This window comes from Molothrus aeneus, chromosome 2 (genome assembly GCF_037042795.1).
Source record: "Molothrus aeneus isolate 106 chromosome 2, BPBGC_Maene_1.0, whole genome shotgun sequence".
Lineage (NCBI taxonomy): Eukaryota > Metazoa > Chordata > Aves > Passeriformes > Icteridae > Molothrus > Molothrus aeneus.
Genome location: NC_089647.1, coordinates 49,159,853 through 49,176,960, shown reverse-complemented (window position 1 = coordinate 49,176,960; position 17,108 = coordinate 49,159,853).

The window sequence follows — 17,108 nt, the reverse complement described above, 5'->3', positions numbered from 1 at the left end:
TATTGAGACTTTCATTAAAGCATGATCAAAAGTACTTACTCCATTATTTATTGCCCTCTTCCTCCTTCTTTCTATCAAGATACAAGTGATGGCAATATAAGAATAAATTGCCTCCTGTCACTTTAGTATGCCTCAAGGAATTTAATACCTCTTAGGAATTTCACTGCTATGACACATGGAAAACAGACAGATAAAAGGCCCAGGTACCCTTCTCTCATGCAGGTTTAAGGAAGTTTTCCAGAGAACATGAGAAAATGAGAAAAAATAGTGCTCAGGAGAAACCTAGTTGTTCTCTAGAGCTACCTGAAAGGAGGTGCTAGTGAGGTGGGGTTTAGTCTTCCTCTCCAAGGTAACAAGTGAAAAGACAAGAGGGAACAGTCTTAAGTTGCACCAAGCAAGGTTTAGATTGCATATTAGCAAAAATTTCTTCACCAAAAGGACGGTCATACATTGGAAGAGGCCATCCAAGGAAATGGTAAAATTGTCATCCCTGGAGATATTTAAAAGACATGCAGGTGTGTCACTGAGGGACATGCTTCTTTGGAGACTGGGCAGTGCTAAGTTAACAGTTGGACTCAATGACCTTAGAGGGCTTTTCCCAAATGACGGTTCTGTGATCCTATAAATATTTAGCAAATGTATAGAGCTACACCATGTGAGAACTTGCCATTCGTTCTGTTTCTTTCTTAAAAATACCAAGTTAATCTAATTTCAAATGCTTGGAAAGTACAGGAACATAAATACACTGGACACATTAGTCTCATGGATAAGGTCTTCTCTAACAGAAACATGTTCAGCCAAAATTAGTTGTGTTTAAAAATATCTAAGGCTCTACAGCTTTAAATTCAGCTTTATTGTTATTCATTATCCTCCAGCTTTATCTGCTAATTGTTAAGCCTCTACTTGGTAACACAACTGTCCAATGGCATGCAAATTTTTTCCATGTACTTTTAGTTTTTTATGGTGTATATATATATATATCACTTGCAGGAGTTATTGCAGAGAAAGAGATTTGGGTTCCTATAGCTTACCTTGGCTTGTTGGCTCTGTAGCTCAAACCACACATTTTTGTAGTATTGCTTCTCTTCAGAAGTGTACAAGCCATTGAGTTAAAATATGACTGATACAATTTGTCTTTGCAGGGTAAGATAGAGATTTTTATCATAAATAGCAGAAATTGAGAGATACATGTATTCCAACCTGCAGTTAGACAGAGTTTCTTGCAGGGTACAGCTTAACCCACAGTACAATCTTCATTACTTCTAATTTATTTGGTGACTTGCAGTGAGATCTGTATCACCAGTGAAACCAAACCAGGCCCATTTCCAAACAGTGGCATATCTGTCACACATCTTGACACTCCTTTGAGTGGAAATCACCAATTTGAAAAATGGGAGGGAATTTTCCATTAAGAGTAAACTGCCAAGGATGTGAGATGATGTATTTTTTCCTTGGGTTCCTAGGCAGTCTTGTCCCATAGAGCTCTCCTGGAAGTACTTGCTAGAAGGTTTAAAATCCTGTCTCCTCTGGACTACAGTGGAGTAGCATAAATTGCTGTGAGAGCAAAACAAAAACGAAACAAGCAAAACAAACAAGGAAACCCACACACACCAAAAAAAAAAAGTGTATATGGTAGGCAGGAAGAAACCCAATGCTAAATATGCAAAATGGGCATGCTACAAAAAGAATAGCTGTATATCAGCATTCAGAGAATATTTCCCTTAAACAGTGTGAGAAAACTCTTACTGACCTAAGAGCAGCAAACTAGAAACACAAGAGTTGCCTGTAAAACAAGAGCTTAACTTCTCACAATTAAAGATTCTTAGTACAGTAACATTCAAAACAGAAGGGTTTTTCTTGATCTTTGGGGGGTTTGCTTCAAATGCTGTTATTTTCCATCAGTTAAGCACTGGAAATAATAAGACTTCTCTTGTTTGAAAACAACTGCAGAAACTCTGCAGTTGGTATGCTCCACTAAGGCAGTCATGAGGAGAAAAACATGCCATCATTTCCTTCCCTCTTGCAATCCCTGGCTGTTTCCAACAACCAGTCCTAACATATTTACAATTTACTTTCCTTATATATAAATTAATTAGACCTTTGTCTCAGTATCTTGTATTTTTAGTTTCCCTAATCTGATTACTGTACCTACTTATGTTCTGAAGAATCTGTAATTAATCAAATTATCCATCTAGCCTGATTACTAGTGGTAACTGCCCCTAGAGATTGATTAATGCATTCTCAAATTATTCAGGAAGGCTCTTGAAAGAGCCAACAAAATTTACCCTTCTTGCAACCACAAAGTGCCTTATGAGGCCCACAGTTGCCTGAGGGTTTAATATAATCAATAATCCATAAAGATAATTGTTCCCACATGATTGGTGAACAACCTCAAGCTGAGTGCATAAGGTCTAACACTGCAATTGATGTTTTTGTTGGGTTTCTACACTTAATGCAATTTCCCTTCAACAAGCCAACTCATCCCTTTTGTTGGACAGTGAATATAGACTTAAGCTTTTCTCCAAGGTATTTCACATTAAGGAAAAACATATGCCCTCTTTTTAGTTAAAAACCTGAGGTTTAGAAAAACTTATATTTTAATTGCTAAGATAGAATACCTAATAACACTCATACTTTACAAGGGTATATCAACTTCCATCTCATTTGTTTTCAAATGCTGATGGGCACAGTTATTTAGGACAACATAGATTTGTCCATTCCAGCTCTTATTAATCTTATAAGACTGCAAGGCTCTTAAGTACCTTAGCTAAAATCCTTCTTCTTTATATCATCGCTGACTGCACATGGTGATAATTCCTGAATCTATTTCTGATATAGAGAGATCCTCAGAGACTCAGAGATATGGAGAGGGTCAGTCAAACTAGGCTGTGGGTGTTTTTCTGGAAGGAATGAGGTTTATAAGCAAGCAGAAAAAAGTATATTAATCCAATATTCCATTATTAACAGTAAAAAGGAAGCATTACCAAACTATTAGAAAACTACCAAACCCTTTCAATACATATATATGCAAGAAAGGGAAGGGAAGGGAAGGGAAGGGAAGGGAAGGGAAGGGAAAAGAGAAAATAACCTTTCAAGAAGTGTGGTTGTGTCTTTTGGAAGAATAAAAGTCTGATGCTTCCTTTCATACCTGTAGCATCTTTCTCACCTACACTTTTGTGTCTTCTTCTGTGTTCTTGAGATTTGCAGATCATTGCTGTGCTTTTGAAAATGCTTCATCATATTTAGGAGAAAAAGTTTTCCTCAACTTTATAAAACTTAGGTGATATCACAATCCCAGAGCTATTCAAGAATTTCTTTCTTTTTTTATTTTTCTATTTTTCCTCCCTCTTTACTTTTCCCTGCAGATCTCTAAGACTTTCTTCTGAATCCTACTTTGTTGCAGTACCTTCTATATTTTGCAATGCTAATGGTCAGATCTGTAAAAACAGCAGCACCCTGTTGGTTTCCTTGCTTATGGTCTTTGGAGGTCTCCACAGCCTAACCAGAAGGAAAATGAAATATATATGAACCTACTAGCCAGTTCAAAAATGCTTCATAACCAGTGATGAAGGTGCCTGCCAGAGCAAAAGCATTGTCCTTCAGGCTCTGAAATACTCAAGTGTCCTTAAAGACCATAGGTGGAGGAATACATCAGCTTCCAGCAGCAACAGCAGAGCTGTACTCATCTCTGGACTGCAAATCATTTATCTAACATGGGAAAAAGAAAAGTTTGTCTCCTTGTTCAGTTACAAATCAAGAATCAGGAGTAGTGTGAAGCTCCTCGTTGATAAGGCGGCATCTCTTTGTGGTCATAGAGTTTCCTATGATCACAATCTCCAAACTCACATACTATTTTGCTACCATTTTAGCTTCACCCTTTATTATCATCAGCCATTAAAATGTCTTGGAGAGGTCTGTGTCTTCTTATTTTTTCCCATAGTATGCAGAGCAAACTTTTGATGATGTAAATGAGTGAACAACAGCAGATGTTTTGTTAATCTGTGGGTGTCCTCTGTGGCAAGAAGAAAAAAGAAATACCTATTGAGACATTTTACCAGGGATGACACCAATTTTCCCAGGCTTTGAATTCTTGCTGCCATCAGTCCTTATATTGCCATCTAGATATGGAAGAGATTTTAGCCTTTGTAAATATAATGGGGGAATCCACAGAACCAGAGATAAGGATTGAACAAATTTAGGCCAAAAATCTGAGTCTCAGTATTCCCCAGCACTGTCATTATTTTTTTTTAGCACAATGACCTCAGGGACTTTGTTTAGATGGGCTGACTGCCTACTGGATGAAATATAACCCTTTTTGTTTGTTTTCAACCTCTTGTACTGTCTCTGTTGAATTCCTCTATACTTGTGTTGGAAGAGACAGTGAATATATCAACCACTATCACCTTCACATCACTAATGATGTTTCATGCCTCTGTTTTGTCCCCTCCTGTAGAGACTTGCATCCCAGTGCTGAAGAGACCTGGTTTACTTCGTTTGTTCTCATTTGGAAGTGATTCAATACTGTGATCATTTTTGTTGCCCTTCACAGAATGTTTTTCAGCTTTAACATTTACTTTTGAAAATGAAGCTAGCTGTGTTTTATGCAACATTTAAGATGTGAGTAAACCATAAATTAATGAAATGGCTTTATAACATTTTCTATTATTGTTCTCTATTTTCTTCTAATGATCCTTAACATTTACATCTGCTACTGAGCATCAAGAATTACATTTTCATATAAATATTTATTGTAACCTCAAGATCTTACTCTTGAGAGGTAATGGTCAGATAAAAGGCCATCATTTTGTATGCAAAATTAGGATTTTTCCATCACTGCATTTCTTTCATAATTCTACACTGAATTTCACCTGTCATTTTATTCTCCGGTCACTCAGTCTCATAAATTCTTTCTGTCAGTCTTCACATTCAATCCTCACCTTTGTTGTTAGTCCTGCTATGAATAATTTTATAGCAGCACCCTTTTGTCTTGCCATTGTTCAAACCTTCCTCCAGGTGGTTCATGAATATGTTGAACAGCCCATGTGCCCACTCAGACCTCAATAGGAATCTACTGGTGACCTTCCTCCACCACCCTCATGCCTCCAGCTATTTACTCAAACTTTCCATTCAAACAATTAATCAGCAATAAAAGGACTGTCTTCTTATTCCATTACACAATTTTCTTAAATGTTTGAGTTCGAGGTTTGGGGTTTTTTTGTGAGAGAATCTGTTGAATATCTTTCAGGATTCAAATGGATTCTGTTGATCAGACCATCATGTCCACAATCCCAGTGTGTTCCCTAAGGAACATCAGCAGATTCATAAGGCAAAAACCTCTCCTTACCAAGGCTATGTCAATGATTCTGAAGTAGATGGGACTTACCCAAAGTGATATCCAATAGGAACCCAGTGGCTAAGTTATCTATAACTTAGTGATCCTCCACTCTAGTGTTTTATGAATCCAGTCAACTGTGATCAGATGTCAGCTTTTGACAAAAGAAAATCCCCCAAACCGCCCGCTTTTTTCTTCTCTACTGTATAAATCTCATTTGTATACTGGAAATTAATAGTCCTTAGATCATTACTTTTGGGCTACGAGTTGGGCTATGACATATATCCTAAACATTGCTACTGCCAAATACAAAAAGAAGTTGGGGCTCTTTTTCTTGTAGAAACCTGTACATTCATACATCACTGCGACTCAAGCTCAAAGCCCTCTAATAAAGCCCATCTAATAAAAAAAAGCAATTGTGAAATTTGGATATTTTTAAGAAAACTTCTCATTATTCTACATATAGCTGCTCTATCACATGCTCAATACCGAACCAGCAGATGTGACACAAAAACTCCTTGAGCAGGTTTCACAACTTGTTAAAAACAATACCTAAGGAAGACACATCAGTGCTAAGCAGCTGTGTTCTGAAAATTGGTCTTAATTTAAGTAATCAACAAGGCATTTACTGTTATAGCATGCACCTGTGTTTGCATAGTTCTATTCACCCATATATGCTTTATCCTTAGAGATAAAATCTGTTAGTTAGAGGGAAACAGGTGTGCTGGTGCATGGACTGCAGCTCACCAGGACCAGCCAGGAGCACCCTGTGAGAAGGTGGAGATCAGATATTGTAATATGTTAGGGCTGGTGGACTACAAGGACCTGTTATTCACTCACAGTTCCACCAACTAATCTGCTTTAAACTCTTCCTCAAAAGTAAAGGATCATTAGAATCTCACAGAAAATTCAGGCTTCTCAAAAAACAGAAATTCAGTTTGGGAGCTCCAAAAAGCTCTGAGATGCTCAGAGTGTTGTATTTCAATTGTGGTGTTCAGATTTATTTTGTTTCATATCAATATTTGAATAGCAATGAAATAAGCATATGTATCATGTATTATTGGCACAAAAATAAATGCCAAAAATGTCTCTGAAGCAAAATATCTGACTTCTTCCCATTAAATATTTGCAAAAAACTCCAACACTTTCTTATAAAATATTCTTATATTGGCAGAACCTTTCCTTTTCCTAGGAAGATAATTCCATTAAAAAAACCACAGTGAATTTATTATCTGATGACCTAAGTTGTCCATACTCAGTATCTGAGCACCTCAAAAGCATTTTTTTTTTCCTGAGTTCTTTTTCCTACCTGTGACAGGCACTTTTCTTCCTGGACTTTAATTATTGGCATTTTCCATGGGGAAGGATATCTATATCGGGAATGCTCAACCTCTTAAGAAAGGAGACAACAAACTTCCTGCAGGAGTCTAACTGTAGAAAACTTTGGCTGAAAAGACCAGTAAGTCATTTAGGGTCATTCCTTGGTGACAGACATTTGGGAGCCAGTTTACATCCCATACACCAAGACACTTCGCAGCCTACCCATCTCCCCTGCTTAGCAGAGCAGCCTACACATTTATTCCAGGTGCTCTGATATTAATCACTGAAGGTCTGTAACCAGAGAGGGTCAATTCCAGATGTGCTGGCAAGTACCAATGACTCCATTAGTGTATGGAAGAGCTGCAACTTAGAGTACACTGAATGTGGAGCCCAGAGCTGTCCCTACACTCCAGTAAAATGTCCCCATATCCCTGGTGAAAAAGGGCTCAATTTTTGTATTGCTGCTGAACTAGAAGGCAGATAACATGGAAAACACTGAATCAAACCTAGACTTACAAATTAACATTTAGGACAGCAATAATTTCTGTTGCACGGAAGAGAAGCTCTTTGTGAAACTTAACTGTGAAACTAAAATCTCCAACCAACATTGTGACCTTTGGGTTCTAATAGTTTGAGGAGAATTAAATATGACATGTGGCATTTTTTTTAACTTTGAGGTTTAATACAAATCAAAATTTTGCAGTATGTTTAATAAGCAAGATTTTACAGATTTTACAGGGTTTTTTTTAAAAAACTTTGCTTGAAAATAAAGTATTCCACATTTAATGTTCTTTGAACACTACAATAAGGACTGTAGAATTTCTTCATAATGGATTGCTACATGTGGTGTATGTGACTTATTTTTTAAGGCTGTAGTTTATGATTACCATACAATTCCTCACACCTCTATGGTTTTCCTGTATATTTTTCAAGGCTATATCACTTTATTTGGTGGGACTTCTGCATTTCAATATGCACCCAGGAAGCTCAGTGACTCAAGACTATGCAGTGTGTAAACTTAAGAAGGGTGGACAAGGAATCCCCCTGGGCATCCCCTGTCACTAGCATGTCTCAGGAGCCATCCCAGGAAATATTCTTTTCTGCTGACCACCTATATAGCCTCAAACATCACTTTTAGGAGACAGTCCTCATAAAGCTGTTGTGTGATGTGTAATTCTGTGGAGATAAGAGGGAAGTTTTTAAGAGTTTCTATGATTTTTTTATTATAAATTTAGACCCAAATCAGAGGAAGCAACTCTCCCACTGGAGTGTTCTTCAACCATGAAGATAAGAGATAGGGGAATCTTCAGGCTTTCCAGAACTTGCTGCTCTGAAGGGTGTCAGAGCTCTGGCTTTTCAAAAATGCCATAGCTCCTTAAGGCAGCTATTATTTTTTTCAACACCACATTTGAAACATATTCTACCTTCCTGCCAGTAACATATTCACTGGTAACAAAGCAGGAGGGACTGTTCCTGGAAAGGCTTAATTTATGACAGCTTACAGCTGTCACCTCATAGTTTTCTGAATGCAAAGGTTTTTTCCCTGGACAGCAGTGTGAGGTATTCTTGAGAGAGCAGAGAACTGGCCTTGAGGAGACCTGGAATGACATTGTTAGAAAATGCAGCTGTAAGACAGGCACACTGCCTGGCTTGGTGACCAGGTAAGGACAGCTCCCCGGGAGCAGAGAGGTGCTGGGGCTGCTGGGCTGGGCAGGTCCCCCAAAAAGTCAGCTGAGAAAAACAGGAGCCCCTGCCTTGCTCTGCTTGCTGCCTATCCTCTCTCAATTCCCTGCCCTCCCCAGGGAAAAGCACATAACTGGGGAAGTACAGAACCTTGCTCAACTCACTGCTGTCTCTTCCCTGTCCTGGGGCAGGCCTGAGAGCACCTGGCAGAGATGCTAAATGAGGCTGACTCCACAGATGCTGCTGGGGAAGGCAGCCTGAAGCACACACCATAGAGCAGCCTCCAAAACACCTTGTGAGCAGGGGACAGTGAGAGCTCAGTCATCACCTCTCAGGTTCTCTCGCTGGTCAGAGTGACCCTGAGATGCGTCAGAAAGCCTTTTCCCAGCCCGGCAGTCGAAGAAGGAGTCAGAGCTCTTCATTTCTTGGTCTCAAGGTTGTTTATTGTATCTTATCTATAAAATTCTTTCTCCTGGCCTGCTGAGGTCCGCTCAGCAGGACAGTCCAAGGCACTCTGCCTGCCCCTGGGGCAGTGTTATCTTTTATACTAAAAACTACATGTACAATATTTACAATTACTGTCCAATACCTATCACCTATGTTAGACAGTGAGCTTCTACTCTAAACCAATCTAAAAGTGCCAACATCACAGCAGAAGATGGAGACCAAGAAGAAGAAGGAGAAAGGCTGGACACGCCCGCATTCCTCCATCTTGCCCCCTGAACCCCCATGCTAAAAACCCCAAAAAATCTATTTTTCACCCTATGATAAATTCACTATCATTCTACTTAAATTTTTTGGCTTGTTATTCTTCATATAAGGTTGTTAATTGTTTTTTCCAAGGCCTTTCCTAAATCAAAGGCTCAGGGGCCTTGGGCTCTATGCCAAGGTCTCTGAACCCCCCGGGCAGGGGCTCGAGTCCTCCAGGGCAGCCAGAGGAATTTCTTGGGTTCCCATAATTACCCAAATAAAATACTGGTTTAATCCACTGTTCTTACATGCAGTCAACTGTGTTTAATTATGAAAATAAACAAATAGGTGTTATTCCTAAGATTAGCTCTAGGATATTCTTATACAGGCAGAAATTTAGAAGTAAAATGTTTGCATGCAATTAGAACTATTTGTTCTGCTCTGGTTGTCTAAACCAGTCATTCACAATGTATCTGAGCTGCCAAGGAGCAGCAGGATAGAAACATCAATTGATCAAGAGATGGATTTAATAGTCATTGAGAGTGAGATTCTCCTAGAAAATATATACTTGGGGCTTAGCACATCAGCTGAACATCAGGTCTCATCTCACATCCTCCCGTTGAGGCTGGTAGAAGGATGGATTTCCAAATTGTTATGTCCCCCTGCAGATTGCCAGTGTTGAGAGAAGTGGTGACATCAGAAGTGCTGAGCCTGCCTCACAGGCCTCAGCTGCTGCCCAGACATCAACAGACATCAAGAGATGGACAACCTCAAGGAGAAGGGGGTAGGCTTGCAGCTTTCGCAGCCCTCTGGCAAACACGGACACAGTACTAGAAATGTTGCTATCATGAAAACACAAAAAGCCAAAAGTGAATATGCTCTTCAGTCATCTGTAGAGAATTGGTGATATATAAATACTACTACAATAGCATTATAGATGCAACTAGTTAGTATGGACTTTAATTTCAACAGACATTGTGTGACCTCCTCAAGCACAGTTATTTCAGGCAGTAAAAAAGTCTGCCTCCCTGAAAGATGAGGACAAATTCCCATTGTTTTCAGCCCCTTTGGTCAGAAGCCCCTTCCCTTCCCTTCCCTTCCCTTCCCTTCCCTTCCCTTCCCTTCCCTTCCCTTCCCTTCCCTTCCCTTCCCTTCCCTTCCCTTCCCTTCCCTTCCCTTCCCTTCCCTTCCCTTCCCTTCCCTTCCCTTCCTTTCCCTTCCCTTGGCTCAAAATATTAATTCACTGCATTCATTTTCTGATTTTTTCTTTGGAATGTACCCAAGTGACCTGCATATCCCAAGGGCTACCTGGAGTTTCCTGAACATGCACTGATGGAAAGTGTCTGTAGCTGTCTCCTCAGCATCCTGCAGTTATTCTGCCCTTTACCTGCTATAACTACATACCAGCCCCAACAGCACTTTGCAATAAATAAAGAGGTAATAATGTGGGAGAACTAAATTCCTTATGGCTGAATGCTGATACAATTAATGTGCTAAAAAATGCACATCTAATCCTGTTTATTAAGTGATCATTTATATATTATGTTTACATTTAACAGACCTGGTTACTGTATAAGGTACATTCTTTATTTGTGTTCAGAATCTCTTCTCACTTTTATTTGCAAGTATGTTTCCTGTTGATTCAGGAAATTCTCAAATGATACTGAAGGAAAAATAAAAAAGCACATTCAGTTGATTTGCAGAGCACGTCATTCAGTAATAGTACAATGCATCATAGCATCTGGCACCAAATAGTTCAGTGGCCTTGTATTTGCATAAAAAACTTTTATTCACTGTGTAATGCTGCTACACATGCAGCAGAGAGAAATATGAAAGTCAAGGATTGAAGGTTAAGGAAGAATAAAGAGATTATTAAACATCATATTGGGCTCCACTGTAAAGGAAAATGTCAAAGGACAAAAAAGGAGAAAAATCATTAAGAACAGTGTCTGTTCCTGTGACTATCTGTTGCATATTCTTGAGGATCAGGAAGATCAGATGGAAGGAAGATTCACGGCCATGTGAAAAGGAGAATATTTTGAATGGATGAAGAGCTTCATAAGGAGTAAGTATCCTCTTCTACTTAAAAATTTCTGTTAAAAATAAGTTTAATAAACTTAAATACTATATACAAGGAAGTAGGTAGGAATGGAAGGGGATTTTTCCTTTCTTTATGTTAATTTGCCTGCAAGAAAATTCTACCTGGCCCTGCCTTCCGTGATCTACTGCTATTGTTTTATCCTTGGATGAGATGTATGCTAAATGTCTAAAATCAAAGCAGCAGAAAATAATCTGAAAAATCTATAGAGAAATAGCAGAATGGAAAAATTACAAGCTTGATGGCTACTACCCTGCAGTTTCACTGTGCACCATTTGATACATTTCCCTGCACCACCTTATTGCTTTTTTTTTAAGGCCTGTCCTTGCAATTTACAATCCACAAGGCTGCTGAGCTCTGTGGAAACGTTAATTTGCCACCTCTTCAAGGCTTTGTCTTTACTCCTGGAGGCACACAGGATGCTATGAGCACTATACAAATATTATCTGAGATAATGTAATGGCAACTCCTCCACAAAAGATGTGTTAGGGTGAATTTAGAGTTCTCCAAATGTCTTCCATCACAGTGGACAAACAAGTAACACATTAAACAACCAGTTCTCAGCCCACAAAGGACCAGCCTTAAGGGATTACCCAGTACTATCACATTTCTCACTGACACCAAACACTAACAACGTCTCCAGCATGCACACACATTTGATTCAACGATGTTACACTCAGTCTCAGTGCACATATCAAACAGCTGAAAAGGACCAGCTAGTCATTGACACATAATGAGCCCTGCAACATCAGCTGGGGTAACTGAACGCCTAATTCTGGTGGTACTTCCAAAGTGATAAAAAACTAAATAGTGGAAGAGTTGTATAGACTAAAATAAAACTCACAGACAAGAAACATCAAGATTCTTTATGGAATTCACTGAATTAAATTAATCATATTGAACTACAAAAAGCAAGGAGCTCACTGAGCTCCATCCATGCCTGAGGCCAAGTAGGGGAAACTCAGACGGAGACTAAACCAATTTATTTTCAGTCTAAATTTTTGAACAACAACTGCACCACAGTTGATGTTCTGGGCGTACAATTACTATCACTAAAATGAACATTATCAATCCAAAGACTTAGTGCCACACAAAATGGAAGGAAAATATCCTTCACATAAATTATGTCTCTCCCAAAAGATTCAAATGTTTGTGCTTTAGTCTCATTTTAAGGGCTTTTTTCTGGTACTTTGATGGTGTAAAATAGGTCAAGGAAAACCTCTAAATTAGGAAAACACCAGACAAAGATCTTTGAGGGTCCTCTTATACGTTCTCCCACACCCCTCAGCCTACGGCTCCCAGAGGAGATCCCTGCTTAGGAATATACTTGGGGCGTTTGGACATTCTCTTAGGAATATACTGAAATCTCAGGATTTCACTGTGGCCTCAGGTGTCTGTCACCTCCCAGGGAGCAGACACATGGGAGTGCAGCAGCATCCACCCTGTCCCCACATGCACATCCATGGCCAGAGCTGCACAAAGCCATTTTCATCTTCTATATGTTTTTCCCTGCACAGCCACATAAGTCTGTAGTAACTCCATTACTGCAGCAAAAGGGCAGAGGCATAAAACTGAGCATGAATGAGGTCAGATGAGTACAGTTCTCAGCTAACATGTGAAATGCACACTTGGTTTCATATCATTGATTTGATCCACCACTTTGTAGTTACCAATCAAATGGCTGTTTAGGAGCCTGACATCCAGAACCAATATTTTAAATCAGGAAAAAAAGACCATCCAATCACATTAAGGAAATGGAGAACATGAACTGAAATTTAATATCTAATTACATTATCCATATATCCAGTATGCAGTCAGATTATAAAAATCTTGAATGACTGAAATTTGGTTTGCAGGAGAAGAATCCTAGACTCTGCTTACTCCCCAGCTAGGGAATGAGAGTCTTCATGCAGAAAGAAAGGAGTCACACCATATTTTCACTCACATAATGAAGCTGGATTCTGAAAAGAAAAAATAATTAGTATGGGCACTAGATCTTCCAACGTTTCAGAGAGGAAAAAAAGTATGGAGTTTAAAGAAAAAAGGTAAAACATTGGACAAGATCCAACCCATCCTCTTCTGATTCTCAAATTGTGAATTGCAGTACACAAATTTGGAATCTGACTCTCAGCAAGGACATCTAGATTTGATCCATCCCTTGTAAAAAAGATAAAACTGAACCAGAGAGAATCTCTCTGTGTGAGCCTGTCCTAGAGACACTCAATAGGAAAATTACAATGAAAAACCTCCCACCCTTTTGTGGAGCTTTAGGAGGCCATTCAGAGCAATACAAAACACCTCTTGTCAGAGTGCAGATGTCCCAGCTAGGGAGAGGCACCTGCATGCACAGGGCTCTGAGCAAAGCAAAAAGAGCAAAGGGAGATGAGCACTCCACACCCTCACCACATCCTGACAGGCACAGCATACACCTTCCAGGAGTCTGAGATCCTGACCCCACACTGTGCTGCCTGCTGGATTTGATGGAATGTATGTGAAAGAGGTGCAATGAAGCATAAGACTTTTAGGGCATTTGGATGGTGGAGAGAGGGGAGAGATTCTTGTTGTGGCAACCACTCTTCTGGGCAGCCAAAGAGGAGTCTTCACAAGCCAGAAATATCTGGAGCAAAGGACTGCGGCCCCAAAGCCTCAAAGTTAGGGCATTCAGGTAGGAGAAGGGAGTTCTGGTTTCTGGTTTCTTCCCCTGGCCTTTATCTGATAAAGATCTTATGTAACGTGTAAGCAGTCCAGGGACTTTTGTTGATCATTGTCTTAATTGGCTGAAGTGCAAGGAAACTGTTCTATGTATTGATTTTCTAATCAAATTAATGTCTGGTATTTACCCTCCATATGTTTATTCCTCTGTTGTGCAAGGCTCTCTAATGTCCCATGGGGTTTGTGTCCAAGTTAAAAGTTTATTGTCCTGTGCCTCCTCCGAATATGCACAGAATGCATCAGCTCTCATGCCCATTAACAACCAACTGAAGGGGAGAATTTATTTATCTTTTTAATCAATGAAGCTGCTGATAAAGAATTAGCCTTGCATTTAGGGAAATCAGTTTCATTATGAATTACACTGCTTCAGATTTCCTCCTTCACCTGATAGCCTGATTTATTCTTGCCTTGGTTTCACACTAAAAATCCTGGGGATGATGAAGTCAGAAGTTTTAGGCTGGAGACAGCAGTGATGAGACCACTGAAGTCTCTCTACCATACACAGCACTGTGCAGGATGCCTGTCCTGAGAAGCTGGGTTCTGCTCTCCCCGACTCCAATGGCTTCTTTACCAGATACTCCATTTATTTGTCCTGGGAAGTGAGTCCTGAGCAAGGGGAAGAAAACATTATACACATTTCAGAAGCATCTCATAATGCAACAGAGGAAAATCTTGTTACAGTGCACTCCAAGCAGCCTATTCAAGGTAATCACATTTATATTTTTTAAATGAGGCAGCATTCACAAAAAGTCAGCTTTGGAGCCATGACATAAACAAGCCAGGACATAGTCCAGAAGCAACAAAATAGTTTATGACACTTCCTGTTCTCAGCGTCCTCCTTTCTACTTCCTAATGAACTTTAATAAGAGGATGTACCAACATTTATGTACAGCAATCTCCAGGCTGGCCACTTCATATAACTGCCTTCCTCAATAAAGGAAACACCATGCAAAGTGGAAAATTAAAGATGAATGCTAAACTTCTTTCTCTATAATTTAGTTAATTATACCCCAAAAGAGCATCTGCAGTAGGCTTTTAAAGGTTTATTGTTTTGACGAAGATATTTTTTGCAAAATAGATGTAAATTTTTTGTTTGTTTGTTTTTCCATTATTTATTTAGTTACCCCATAGTAAAAGATAGCAGATATAAAAGAAACTGGACCTGAGTCAGTTAGAGGTTTTGGAGAAATAGCTGCAGAACTGGTGGTGAGGTTTCAGAATAGGAAACAACCTAAACTAAGGGAACAATGCAAGGGTATTACTTTCACTCAAGGATTGAGGCAAAATACACCTAAAGAAAAGAGTTTGACTTACTTGCACTTGAAAAACATCAAAATCTGGTGCCAACAACGCTCTCTTTATTTCAGAAATACAGCTTCTAGTATTGATTAAATACAAGCATAAGTTAACACATGCTTTTAACCATGAAAATAAATACATCTCAGCAAAGTAATTAAGTCACTCTTATATGGCTTCTTGAATAAGGTTGAAATTCTGAACTTCATTCTGCAAAGTGCTTTGGGGCAAAATTTTGAAAATTAAACTGAAAGTGCCGATACACTACCATCACATTTTAATGAATTTGTACAGAGATAAGCAAAGAATGGTGGATTCAGAATTTTCTGGCACATCATAGCTGAGAACAAAAACTAGTATATTTTAAGGAAAACAATGTATTTCAAGAAAGCTGTCCTGGCAAGAAGGAGATTATGTCAGAACCTGGAACTTACCTTGTGCCACAGCATGAATTTAACAAAGCCTGTTACAATCAAACTGAAATGAGAAAGTCAGAATTGCTTCCCTATAGCAACAATGATCAGCTCTGAAGAAAGATGAAAGTTATTGTGGAAGCAGCATGATGTCATTGTAATTGGATCTATAAGCTGCAAATACCTACACAACCCCACTACTCACAAAAAAAAAAAAAAAAACAACAAAAATTCCCACCCAAAAAAACCCAAAACATACAAAAAAACATGCATACAAGCAAAAAAAACAACAACAAAAAAGCAAAACAAACCAACACCCACATAAGACTTAAAATGAAAGAGAAATTTCTAGAGTGACAGATATGTTGGTTTAGATGCCTACCTATTTTCTATAGTATTTTACATATCAAAACAATTTCCTTTCTAACCTTCAAGCTCTGATTTTTCTTTCATTTTGATGTGGCTTTCAAAAAAGACAAGGCATTGTAGGCAGACCACAGTATGAGGTCTGTAATATGCTCTGATGGGCAAAGCATTTCTGCTGTCTTGGTCTCACAGTAATTTATTAATGGATGGGCTGATAATGCTTATTATGTGCCTGAGATGACCTCAAAAGACCAAGCAAATACAGCCAGACTTAAATACTGTCTGTTCTTGTGAAAGTTTCTTAGCAAGAAATTGGATTTTCAATGCAAAATATATCACATTTTTGAAGAAAGAAACAACCAGACCTCTGAGAGGGTACTAGATGTAGAAGGTGTTTGGGAAATAAGCAAAAGCACACCTCATGTCTTCAAAACGAATTAATTCATCAAAGGGCAAAAAAATCTCATTGAAACACAGCATTCTGTATCTTTTATTTCTGATCCACATGAGGGTAGGGAATAGTAGTTTTCTAGTATTACATTATCTTGTAAGAGTTATTGACAAAAATACAGTCATATCATCCAGACTATAAAGATGAGGTGATCCTCTTTTATTTCCCTTGTTAGCATTTAGTCATGTACTTCAAAAGAATTTCTGAAAACACAGGTTTTCCTAGTACCATTACACCTTAAATGCACAGCTATGTTTCATATTGAACCATTTATTTATTTGAACCCAAATGCATGCTTTTGAATTAAATTAGTCTTGGGGGCTTACTCCTCTGCCAACTGCTATTTGTCCTGCAGAAAAACAACTCCCTGGAGAAATGCAAATAAGTCATGGTTCTTGAGGGCTGTGGGACAATTACTATGCCATCCAAGCTCTCAAAATTGCAGTAAGTGGGTTATATAGCCTTGGCTTCCTCATTCCATATGGCTGCAGCTGAAATAAGATGCTTAGGTGGGTTGTAAAGTGACATAGTTTGAATACACATAATTGTATCTTAAGCTCAGCTACAAGCCCTGGGCCACTGCTGGCTCAATAAGGGATCAGACATGGGTCAATTAAATTCTGTGAACATTTTATTATCTGGGAGCTGAAAATCTTTAGCTGAGATTAGACAGTTACGGATCTTCACAGATTATAAACACTGCTCTGATGCACTGCTGCTGCTTGATGCAAAGAATATCATCTCACA